Raw genomic sequence first — 13,873 nt, 5'->3', positions numbered from 1 at the left:
CACTGCTAATAATCCACAGTAATCTTTTGAGAAGTAATATTATAGGTTAAAAACACACACACACACAACTTGACATATGAATTTTGGGGTTTCACACCTAGAAAAAAGAATCACAAGTTACAAACCTCTGGCTTAAAAGTAATTATTTTAATTTATCATGGCAAGAATGAAAGGAACAAAAGCCAAAGTGAGTACAAGTCCAAAGATGAAGGCTAACTGTTAAAAGTTTTCCCCATTAGTCATCCTTCAAAACAAATGGAAGGATTTTACAACATGCTTACAACCTAAAGGGATGGATGCGCTCTTCTCAGTAGATTCAAGTTCCAATGGACTATAAGCCACTATAAATTGTTCATCACCACTGGAATCTTACTGAAATCTAACCAGAGAAGATTGAAAATACCCCAGTATATGGAGTAAAGGCCACTATACAGAGCCTTTAAAACCTCTACTTTAAACAATATAAAATCCTCTGCCCTCTGTCCTGTCCCTTTTAGGGAACTCCCAATTCATAACATGTTCTTAAGGAGGATTCTAGAAAGACGGCAAAATAAGAAGCACCAAGAATCTCTCTCCTCACCTAGACAACAATTGCACTGACAGAGTCTATCTGATTTAACTACCGTCATATGTTCCAAAATGAAGTTTCAGTCAATAACAGATCACATATATGATAGTGGTTCTATAACACTGCATTGCCTAATGACATCACGGCCATACAGTCTATGATTTTTACCCAAGGAAAAAATCACCAAATGATGCATTTCTCAGAAAATATCCCCATCCTTAAAGGACTCATGGAACTCTGGAGTCTACTGAAAGCTTGTTGTAACTTCTATGTGAATGCTTGGATGGACGGTAAACCGTAGTTAATGTCAGTCAATTTCAGTTCTTAGTACAGTTACAGATACCCATCCACCCCCACCCCAGACCCCTGGCAGGCAGCTGTTAACATATTTATGGGGCAACTCAGACAAAGCTGGCAGGACATAGAATGGGTCAAAAAGGATCTTATCCTACAAATATTTGGGAATCTATGTTGTTATTGCTGATTTCTTCCTCTGTTCACGGAGGTGCAGACAGAGATGAGCTGCCATTATTGTTGCCCTTCTCCAATTTTTCAAGCCCCTCTTGCTTTGGCTGAAGTGACTTCCAGGGAGTTTCAGGGCCAGAACCTTCCTTCCACTCCTTCATTTTTCTCTCTCTTCTCTTTTGGGTACAAGGCATTAAAGACTAAAATTTTCAAAAACAACTTCATGTACAAAATGATTGCACATGACCAAGAAAAGGTATGGGTAAATATTACATTTACTCCCAGGCACATACTTAGGACTGAGATAACCTACAACAACAACAGAGGCAGCAAACCCTAGAAAAGGAGGGGAATCTGATTTCCAGAGTCACCAAATTATCATGAATAAATTCCCAATTTTAAACAAACAAAAAAAAATGGCAAGACATACAAAGAAAGAGGAGAATATGACCCATTCAAAGGAAAAAAAAAACATATTTATAGAAACTGTCCTTTAAAAAGAACTAATGGGAGATCTACTCAACAAAGACTATAAAATATCTTAAAGATGCTCAAGAACATCCTGTATGAACAAAATGGCAATATCAACAAAGAGACAGGAACCAAATTAAATTCTTAAGCTGAAAAATACAATAATTGGAAAAAAAATCACTAGAGGAATCCAAAGGCAGATGAGAGCAGGCAGAAGAAAGAATCTATAAACTTTAATATAGGGCAATGGACATTATAAATTTTGAGAAGCCAAAAAAATGCAAGAAATGTAAAGAGGTTTTTTGTCTTTTGTCTTTTATTCTACAAATGCACATTTTCTATTAAATTAAGATGCTAATGCACTTAAAAGAAGAATCAGTTTATGATTTGGGGCACACAACATAAAGATGTAATTTTATGACATCAAAAATCAAAAGCAGGGATGGGGCTGTAGCTTAGCAGCAGAATGCTTGCCTAGCATGCATGAGGCACTGGGTTTGATCCTCAGCACAACATAAAAATAAAATAAAATAAAGGCATTCTATTCATCTACAACTCCAAAAAAAATTTTTTTAAAAATCAAAAGCAGTTGACTCATAGTGGTTAATAGAGCTAAGATTTTGTACAACTTTTTATATGTTATTGAAGTTTATCTGACATAAATTCAAGTTAGTGATATAACCTTAGAATGTTTAAACACAATGGTAACCTCAAAGAAAATAGCTATAGAATGCACAGAAAGAAAAATGAAAAGGAATTTAAATGTTTCACTATAAAAATATCAACTAGACACAAAAGAAGAGGGGCAAAAGGAAGCTGTGAGGCATAAAGAAAACAAATGTCAAAATGACAACAATAAGTCTGTCCTTATCAGTAATTACTTTAAATGTAAATGGATTAAACTCTTCAATCAAAATGCAGAGATTGGCAGAATGGATTTTAAAAACTCATGATCCAACTATGAGCTGTTTACAAAGACACAAAGAAACTAAAAGCAAAGTAATAGAAAAAGATATTCCATGGAAATAGTAACAAAAAGAGACCAAGTCTGTAGTAAAAATATAAAACAAAATGGACTTGAAATTTTAAAAAGATTACAAGAGGCAAAGAAGATAATATATTAACAAAAGTTTCACTATAGAAATAAAATATAACAATTATAAACATCATATGCCCAATGAAAGACTATGAAATGAAGACTACACATAAAGCAGAAATGAAGGAAGAAAGGAACTGTATAATAATGGAGTTAAATACTCCATGCTCAATGGATAGAAAACCAGACTTATGTAAGGAAATAGAGGAATTTTAAATAACATAATAATCCACAAATTACTAACAAACTGAAGCAGCAGAAGACTAATAAGGTTATGCACCAAAACCAGAAGTGATTTATTCCTGGAAAGCAAGGATGATTGAACATATGAATAATCAACGTAATACACCACATTCACAGAATTGGTAAGGGTGGAGAGACACTTGATCACCTAAGTTGATCCAGAAAAAGCATATGACATAATTCAACACATTTTCATGATTAAAACAATCAACAAACTAATAACAAAAGGAAAGTAAATTTAAAAAAAATAAAAGCTACATATGAGTAACACTGTGTGTGATCCTAGATGGACAAATTCTGAACACCTACCAAAACTAAATCATGAAGAAATACAAAATCCAAATAGACTTATAACAAGTAAGGAGATAAATTAAAGATCTCCTGACAAAAGCCCTGAATCTGATGCTTCATAATGAATTCTACCAAACATTAATAGAAGAACTGAAACCAATCCTTCGCATGCTTTTCAAAAAAAAAAAAAAAAAAATTGAACAGAAAGGAAAACTTCCTAATTCATTCAATGAAATCAGCATTATACTGATACCAAAGCCAGTAAAAGATACTATAAGAAAACTACAAACCTACTTCCCTGATACAATTCTTAAATATATATTTGAACACCCATATTCATGGCAGCATTATTCAGTCACAATTGCCAAAATGTGGAAGTAAATTAAGTGCCCATTGACACACAAAAGGCTAACCAAAATGTGATACATTCAAACAATAGCATATTGGCTTTAAAAAGGAAGGGACCTAATACATTCTAACATGAATGAATCTTGAAAACACTATGCAAAGTGAAACAAGCCAGTCATAAAATATATAAAACATAAATACTGTATGATTTTACTTACAATGAATTAAGTACTAAGAGTAGACAAATTCTTAGAAACAGAAAGAAGAATGTTGGTTGCCAGAGGTAGCAAAGGGAGTAGCAAAGAGGAAGTTACTGCTTAACCGGTACAGAGTTCCAGTTTTACAAGATGAAAGAGTTATGTAGATGGATAGTGGCAATGGTTCACTATGAATGTATTTAATATCGTTAAGCGCACACTTAAAAATGGTTACAATGATTAGTTTTACATTGTGTGTATTTTACCATAACAAAAATTGTATTTATATATGAGCCAAAGATATTTTAATTACATACAAAATAAAATTACTTGCACAAGTTCATTCTTATGTGAACAAATCCTCTATATTTATCTGGGTTTTATTAGACTCTCTAGATGTCCTAAATTCACAAAGAAAGAGAAGGACATAAAGAATAAGCAGATTCTTGTGGCCTTCCTTGCAAGGCAGAGAGCATTTGATGATATGCTACTTAAGTATACTTTTCTAATATTAGTGAAATTAGCAGTAGTACCAAAAAGCCGCAAACTTTAAGGATGACAATTCTGAAGGCAATTTTTTTAAAAATTATCAATATTTCCAAATGTGACATTTCAAGAAGAGACATGTGATTTTATTTTATACATGAAGAAGCTAGACACCTTAGGCCACAGAAGTGTACTTTCTGGACTAACCAGCAGCACAATGAGGAGAGGAAAGTACTTAGCAAAGAAGCCATTTAAATTCAGAAGCCTGGGGAATGAAACATCTGCTTGCTTCAGGAAGAAAGAAAAGCAATAGAAATTTAGCTGAGACAAATGTTCTTCAAAATGGAGCACATTTGAGTCACAAACATGACACATACAAAGAGCCACCTAAATATCAGCTACCTGCCACAAAGGTGATTGGTGATAAGGTAAATGTGGTTTAAATCAATAAAGCCTGAGATTACATGGCATATAGCTACTTATATGCACACTAATATGATAGATGGCCCATTAAAAAGCAACAAATAAGCAAGGTATGAATAATAAAATTCCACAGCCCCAACTGGTACATTTGTTTAGAATCTTATCTTTCTATTTGTCTCCTGAAATCTCCTAGAGCATAAACATTGAAAAGATCCAATATTAATTAATTTATATTATCTATTTCACTTACATCAGCTGAAAATTAAATGGCAATTTAAAAGGATAATATAATCAACCATGACTAGTCTAATATTCACTAACCCTGTGAGGTCAGATAGAATTACTGGAGCTTTTAAAAAAAAAAAAAAAAAAAGGCTTTCTACAAAAATAAGTTAACTGAAATTCAACAAAGCCTCACACAATAACTAGAACAAAATGTACAGATTCAGTACAGACTACTGAATCCCAGATCATCCCTTAGTATCTTTATTGCTATGGTTTGAAACACTTTAAAATAGAATTACTTCACTTTACTTCACTGCCTTTCCCAATTCTCTTCCTCTTTTTTTTTTTTTTTTTTTTTTTGAGCTGATTTTACCAGGTGGAAATTCCTCCAATTTAGTTCTGAATCTTACCAAAAAGATAGTGCTAAATTTAAAAAAAAAAAAAAACTTCTTTCCACAAAAATCCCACTGGCCACAAGGGTTTCTTTTTACTCACACCCCTTTACTATATACTGATCTGATACACAGGTATATATGCCTAAGTGGATGTAAACCATGTTGGGGCTAAGCATGGAATCATGGAATTGGGATTTAACTAATATTCTCTGGGACTCATGATTAACTGGATGATATCTAAGGTCATCTCAAGCACTAAAATTCCATAATTCCATTAATTTTAGTTTAAATCTGTTTACATGACTGATAGCAACTCACATGTATATAGTTCAGAAAACACATTTTTAAAAAGTAAAAGAAATAATCCATTCATGTGGTCAAATATTTTATTTAAAAAGCTACCTTGCCTGACAGTGAGAAACAATCTACACCACCGGTTCATGGTTGCTTGTTTTCTTCAGTATGTCTGCTAATCCAAGAACAGTAGTAACATGTGTCATGCCTTGTTCATGCATCTCACCAAAGTGCAGAATACAAGGGCCCCAGTAACACACTTGAGCTTTTTATTGAATATGCTATATATGTCATTTATCATTAGTATGTTAACCAAAGTATGAGACAATAGCGAAGCTATAAGACTCGTAACAGATGTCATTTCTTATATTTCATGTGGTATACCAATTATGCAAAGTTCTTATATTCATATATGACTTCAATCTATATAATCTAAATTATATATTGTATTCAAAAATATTATCCCTATTAACATGATATCTGTCTGCTGGTATTGAACAGATTTCAAAGGAGTCTTTAAAAAATTATCCAGCCTAACTAGACCACTAAACTACCAAATTACCTACAAAAGTTACCCCACAAATGGGAAACCTGGCCTCAGAATGCTAACAGTACTCACAAGTAGAAAATAACAAGAAGGTTACCACACGAAAATAATTTGTTTGTGTCTGATCAAAATGGAACTATAAATTCACACTCTTGAGATATCCAATCAGCTTAAAATATACAAAAATATGTGATTAAGAAATTAAATAGTCTGACTCAAAATTGAGAGTAACATTTCTAAGGACAAGAAATACAATGAGAGGTGCTGAGGAGTATGGGTCCAATGGAGCTCTGGACATAGAAGCAGGCAGAGGAAGGCTGGATTTGGCCAGTAAAGGGCCTCTACCTTGCTCCACTGGCCAACAAAAAGCCACCTTCAATGTCTGCAAGCTCCAACTTGGACTGCAACTCTACTGACCTCACCAAATCCTTATCCTCCATTCTTGTCTCAGTGGAAATTCTTGGTCAACTATATATCTTAAATACTATTTCCTTCACCAGTGAAAAATTACTTCTTACATCTTTTATTCTAATTAATGCACCCACTGGTGCAGATTGAGAGCAATATCTGATGCACTGGTTGCCTCCCTCTGGAGTATAGAATCTTGATTAGGGTCTTTCAAATGTTAACTAACTATCCCTGGAGTGTAGATTCCTGATTAAGGTACTTCAAAAATGTTAACTAAGCACCACTAAGGTGCAGATTAAATTACTTTAAAGAAAACTACAGACAATATAACACCCCACTCCAGAAAAGAGGCTGTCAAAAGCTATTGTCACCTGCTACTTGGAGCTATGGTTTCTTCAACGGAAGCATTTACAAGGCCTCAGGATAAGACCATGAAGTGGCAGATAAAAGGGACAGTTTCAATTTAGGGATGGAGAGAAACCCCACACTGTAGTGAATTTTGAAAGAACTTAAGAGTGTACACTGGTACTTCCATAGTGAAAGAAGTTCTGTTAGATCCCAAGCAAACAAAGCCAGCTTATATCTACTGAATCATTTTCCTATTGACGGACGATTAACTTTCATAACTCACTTAGAGCAAGGAACAGAGGTCTTCAAGGGTTGAGTAGAAGAGGTCTGCTTGAGAAGAGATGACTAAAATGGAATAGGGACACAGGAACAGGGAGAACAAGAATAGATAATAAACTGATTGTTATATTGATAATCACAAAAATGATTAAGCCATAGTCCTTTGTTAATTTTTTTAAGTTTAATAATGCAGGAAGACAGCATAATGTCATGGAAAGAACCAGAACTTGTCATCCTTCAGTTTTAGATATGATTGGCATCTCTACCACTTCCAAGTAGAGTGAGCTCACTCATATCATTTAATCTTGCAGATCTCAATTTTTTCATCTGCAAAGTGGAAATAATAAGACCTGCCTCACAAAGCAACACATATTAAATGAGATAATGTGACATCAAAACTCAAAGGCAAGAAAAATGCTCCCCAGTAATGTACTCTGAAAACTTCCGGCTTTGGGAGCTCACAGACTAGGAATTCCCTTAGATGCTAAGGTCCCCATCTTGCTCCAAAAACAATGTAAAACATTAAGAAGAATCAACAAAACTACATAAAAACTATGTCACCAAGGTAATTTGAAAGCAGAAATTGCCCAAAATTCAAAATAACTGTAAATAAAAATAAGACAAAACACCTAAACCCAACAAATGATCTCTCTCATTCTGGCATCGCCCCCTTCTTTGTCACAAGGCTCTGAAGCAGACAAAGTAGAGCATGGAAACCTATGATGAAAAGGATAAGTGATGTTAAGGTTGATCTAAAATCACCATACAATCATCATCATAAAAGACAAAGTCCACCCTGAGTTTCAAAGTACTATAAAAGGATCTAACCAGATCAGAGCACTGACCATAGAGAAAGAACTTAAAAGTAGACACCATATGAAGAAGCAGGCTTTCTTCTGAAACAGAAATAAGACACAAAGGAAGAGATAAATGCCCTCCAGCTATAGGACAGCTGAGAGAAAGAAGCAAAATGGAAAAAAATCAGGATTCTATTCAAAAGAGCCAAAATTCAGAGAACACGCAACTTTCTCCCAACACCAAAAAGAACCACAAAAGTATCAAGACTTTGTGATATGGACAGAAGAGGGAGCCAATGAGCCAAAAATCCTGTAAAACACCTAATACCATAAAAATTAACAAAAAATAAAAATTAAATAATGATGAACAGATTCACACTGAGGTACTGTGAAAAGGTCAGAAAACCCAATACATATCAATTAAGGTAAAGTTCCTCCAAAAACTAACCATGAAGCACAGAAACACAGGAAGGCAACATTCCAGATGCAACTGATATATTCAAACAAGAATTTGGTGATATAAAAAAGCCACCTTGAGTCAGAAATTCAAAAGCTAACAACTGACCTGGATAAAAAAAAAAAAAAGAAGAAGAAAAGTGATTAAATTCAGAAAATAAATGGAAGAAAAGGACAAAGTTATTTCAGACATGAAGAAAAAGTTATAAAATGCCCAAGAGAACAGACTAACATATATAAAAAATATATTTTTATGTATAGATTCCTTTTCTATAATTTTCCTCATATCTATTGTTTCATATATATATATATATATATATATATATATATATATATATATATATATATATTATATATATATATATATATGTGTGTGTGTGTGTGTATTGTTACATATGTGTGTGTGTGTGTGAATGTGTGTGTGTGTGTGTGTGTGTGTTTCCTAAAAAGTATTGAGGAAATGCAAGTTAGCAATATAGAGAATAAAGTAGAAATACAGTGATGAAAAAGATCAAAGAGAAAGTAGCAGAAGTAGAAAATAAAAGTAAAAATAACATTATTAGAGAAAGAAGAAAAACAGTGAGCCAGAATACATAAAATTATAAATCAAGAAAATTTGCCATGAAAAAAAAATACACACACACAAAATGAAAAAGTCCACTGGGTATCTGGGAAAGGTAATCCAAATAATCAACACCGAAATATAATGTTAGGTAAAGCTATTATATTTCTAAGATAAAAAAAATCTTCACCCAAGCACAGTAGCATGTAACTGTACTCCTAGATACTCAGCTACTTGGGAGACTGAGGCAGGAGAATGGCTTGAGCCCAAGATTTTGACTCTGCCAGCCTGGGCAACATAGTGAAACCCTAGCTTTAATACACACACACACACACACACACACACACACACACACACCAAAAAATAATAATAATAAATAACAACAAAACTTCATAGTCTATAGGCAAAAAGTCACAATAAGGGAAAAAAACATTAGAATTATTAGAATTTTCATAAAAACATACAAAGGAAGATAACAATGAAGAGCATTTCTATACCAAATAAAAAAGAAAACTCAATGAATGAAAGTACAAACCAAGGAATTAATACCACTGGAAGTTGTCCTTTAACTAACAAGACTATGGAAAATAACAGCTTTCAATTGAAATGATGAGCCCTTCTTAGTTGATGAGCTTCATCCAGCCAAGAACTGACAGGGAAAACTTTAACAAAAGTGCTTGTCATGAGCATTTTAAATATTTCAATATAGATTTAAGACAAACGCAAAAATGAAGATGAGGATAGAAGACAACTAAACAAAAGTCATAGGTTGTGAAAAACTAAAAATTATGCAAAAGATCAGAGGACAGAGAATGAGGCAGATAAAATAAAGTTACTGTTTATCTAGGCAAATAGATGGGAATTAAAGGATACCAATAAAAATGAATACATCAAAAATTAAGTTAAATAGAAAAAAAAGAAGATATTGAGAACATTTTTTTAAAGGTATTAATTTCAGGACAATCCCTAATACAAAAGCATCCTACCATGTGTGAGACCTGGGTTTGATTCTCAGCACCACAAACAAATAAATAAAATAAAGGTCCATCAACAACTAAAAATATATGAATATATATTTTTTAAAAAGAAATATACAGGAAGATCACTCTCACCTTCCCCACTGTTCTTCAGCACTGAAGCAGCCATAAATCCCAGGAAGGTCACTCTCTGACCTCCCTCAGTTCTCCCCTAAATGACCTCAAGCAACAAGTCATGTACACAGGAACACCAAAAAGAATATGAATTAATAAGCCTTGCTAAACTCCCCCTACACTATTATCTGAGACCATGCTGTTGTGTCCTCCAAACATGTTTTTGTACGGATGTCTATAAAAATGGAGATTTCTCCATTTCTTTGAGTCTTCATTTCTGAAAGCACCTGTGAAACAAAAGACTTACATTAAGTAAATTTGTTATTCTTTTCTCTTCTAAATCTCTTTTGCAATAGAAGCCTTAGCCATGAACCTTCTGCCCTATGACACCAAAAGATGTGCAAAATTAAAAAGTAAAAAATACAAACTCAAAGAGACATAACTAGTGTAATATAATACATATTTTTATAAAAGAGGATAGCAGTAGTTGACAAAATATATCATCATATTCCTACTTATCAAGGGATTCAATTCAATATTGAAAGAAAAAGGATTTTAATTTTGGCCCACAATGCAAAGTAAAACTATTTGCTGTACATATATCCCCAAAATTTAGAAAGGCTAGATTATAGCATGAACAAAGGTATGCCAATCAAAAGCATTAAACATGACCAAGAAGAATTTGAATACATAAGCAACAATTCACAATGAAGGTATACTTCTGACTACATGCCAAATCACCTTTAAAAAGCAAAAACTACAGGAGACAAAAGAAAAATGAGGGAAAACCCTCACTATTAATAGGAAACTTCAGTCCATCACAAAAATTAGGAAAGGAGATAGAAGACCTGGGTGATGTAATTGAATGAGGAAGATCTGAAGGATACAGACCAAACCCTACACCTGATAAATGTAAATCTACCTGCTGTCAAGTATCCATAGAAGATTTAATTTTTTAAAAAAAAAAAAGGATCTTACATTGTCACAAAGAAAGCTCTAACAAATTCCACAAAGTAGGAAGAAACAAACACTATTCTTCAATTACACTCAAGTTAAACTAGAAGATATTAAAGAAAACAAAGCAAACAAATACAAAATGCCATTCATTTTTTGTTGTTCCACCTGCTTCATTTCTTTGTTTAATTTGTGCATAATATTAGTTATGCAGAACAGTGGCCTTCAATGTGGTATATTGGTGCATGAGTGAAAACATATTTTGTTCAATTTCACTCCCCAATAGCTTCCCAACCTACCCTCCTCCCCACCCCCCATCCCTTTCTTCTGCCTTACTCATCTCCCTTTTAATTTCATGGAGTCCCTGTTGTTGCCTTCTAGCTTCACATATGAAAAAAAATGATTTTTTTTCAGAGTCTGACTTATTTTGCTCAAAATCATGGCCTCCAGTTCCATGTTTTCCTGAAAATGATATACTTTTGTTCTTGTTTATGGCTGAATAAAACTCCAGGGTGTATATGTATCACATTTTCTTTATCCCTTTATCTGCTGACAGACACCTAGGCTGATTCTGAAACTTGAAAATGATACTCATTTATAAGTTTAAACTTTCTGTACTATAAACATTTGGATAAAAAGGGAAAGACAAATTGAATTAAGATAATTTTTAAATGATAATGAAAATCCTACATATTAGTGTCTATGGACCATTTAAACCAGTGGTCAGACAAAATTTGCATCACATAACACTTTTCAGTAAAATGAAAGAATTAAATACCTGACTTAAATTTCTAGCTCATACAAAGTCAAAAAAAAAAAAAGACTATATCACAAAATAAACCAAAAGAAATCACAAACAAGGAAATAATAAAAACAAGATTAGAAATTAACAAGATAGAAAAATAGAATAACAGTAAAATTAATCAATAAATTCTGTTGTATTTCTTGAAAAAAATATATAACGGACTGAGAGCAATTTTGATGAAGAAAACAAGGAAGAATAACACAAACTTAAAATATAGGAAGTGGGAGAAAAAGGAAAATAAATTTAAAAACCAGAAGAAAATATTCTGTAGACATATACATAAATAAAATGTTTAAAGTAGATGAGATGAATAGTTTCATAGGAAAAATACAGATTGTAAATAAGATCCCATTGGGATAAAATACTTTAAAAATTTTGTAAAGAAGATACAGACAAAATTTTAGGAAAAAAATTAAAATGTAAATCAGTACATTGTTTCATAGCGGAATTTCTAAACCTTCAAATACCACATAGTTCCAAAGCTCCACAAATTATTCCAAAAACAATTTCAAACTTACAAATTTCTTCCATGAATCTAATTATGGTATTGAAATAAAAACCTAGTAAGGTTAAACTACACAATTTCACTCATATGAAAATATCCACTAAGGTTTAAATCATACAATATGCCTCACCTGATACCACACCTGAGCATCAGTGGTGCAAAAATCCTGAATAAAATATTTGCAAACATTTACTCTTGAAAGTTACTGATTTATTAGACTGCTTCATAGATCAAAAGTACTGTCAGCACCCTCTCTCTGTGACAACAATAATACAGGCTGAATAGGAGAGGGTGACCACAGCTACCATATCAGTGCAGGGAGAGATAATGGGGAACAGATCTAAAGACCCAGGGATGATCTGAAGGTCCAACAGATAGTCACATGCCTCCTTCTTTTGAATCACAGCACAAAAGACAAGGAAAGGACAAACTAAAGTTCTTCATTTTTACCAGCCTCCTTTCTATCCCCCAGGGCTTGTAATAGAGACTAAACCCTTTGCTTTGCTTTCAGTTTGGTAGGTTATATCACACATGGAATCACAAAAAATTAAATAACAAAATAAAATTTAAAATTAGCAACCAAAAAATAGCAAACAATTAAATACTACAATGAGAGAATAATATACCATAATCAAGAGTGATTTATTCTAAGAATTCAAATTGGTTCGCTATTTGGAAATACAGAAATACAGCATATTAAAGATTTAAAGATAAAAAATAGACATAATGGTAATTCACACACAAAAAAAAATAAATACACACACACTTTAAACATTGAGAAATGCAAATTAAACAACAACGTGATATCATTGCACCCATCGGATTAGGAAAACATTTAGAAGTATGGCAACAGTATTAAAGTATGGCAACACTGTGGGGGAACAGGCATTGGCACACATTTAGTAATGGGGATACAAACTAGCATTATTCTAGAGAAGAATTTGGCAAAACCTAATAAAAGCAAAGTTGGGTGGGGACCCTTACTTTATATCACACATACCTAAACATAAGGTCTCCAACTATAAAACTCTTTTAAAAATATAAAGAAAATCTCAGAAAATTGGATTTGAGAAACATTTCCAGGATATGACACTAAAATACAAAAGAAAAAAACAGACAAACTGAGCTACATCAAAATTTAAAACTTCTGTGCATCAACAGATACCATCAACAGAGTGAAAAGGCAACCTATGAAATGGGGAAAATAATTGAAAGTCAATCTAAATAGGAGATAATATTCAGAATAATGAACTTCTACAACCCAACAATAAAAAAACAATAACCCCCCAATTAAAAAAAGAAAAAACAGGCAAAGGGTGTAAGTAGACATTTCTCCAATGTCTCCGAATGGCCATAAGCACAGGAAAAGATGTTTGACATCACTAGTCATTATGGAAAGAAAAACCAAAAACACATCAAACATAATGTCATTAGGATGGCTACTATCAAAATAACAGCAAAACAGAAAGTGAGAAGTGTGGAGAAAATGGAACCCTTGTACACTGTTGGTAATGATGTAAACATGGTATAGTTGCAATAAAAACATTATGGTCGTTCCTCAAAACTTAAAAATAAAATTACCATATGACCCAAAAATTCTTCTTCTAAGTGCGTATTCA

General features: G+C 33.0%; 1 protein-coding gene across 1 annotated transcript in view; it reads right to left on the bottom strand.

Annotated features, from left to right (window-relative positions):
* Positions 1-13,873, bottom strand: part of EXOC4 (exocyst complex component 4) — an 816,673-nt gene that overhangs the window by 707,424 nt on the left and 95,376 nt on the right. The gene's annotated exons all lie outside the window — the stretch shown is intronic.

Source organism: Spermophilus citellus, assembly GCF_964194105.1.
Source record: "Spermophilus citellus genome assembly, chromosome: 3".
Lineage (NCBI taxonomy): Eukaryota > Metazoa > Chordata > Mammalia > Rodentia > Sciuridae > Spermophilus > Spermophilus citellus.
The sequence above is the reverse complement of the archived record's forward strand: the minus strand, read 5'-3'. Positions and strand labels throughout refer to the sequence as shown.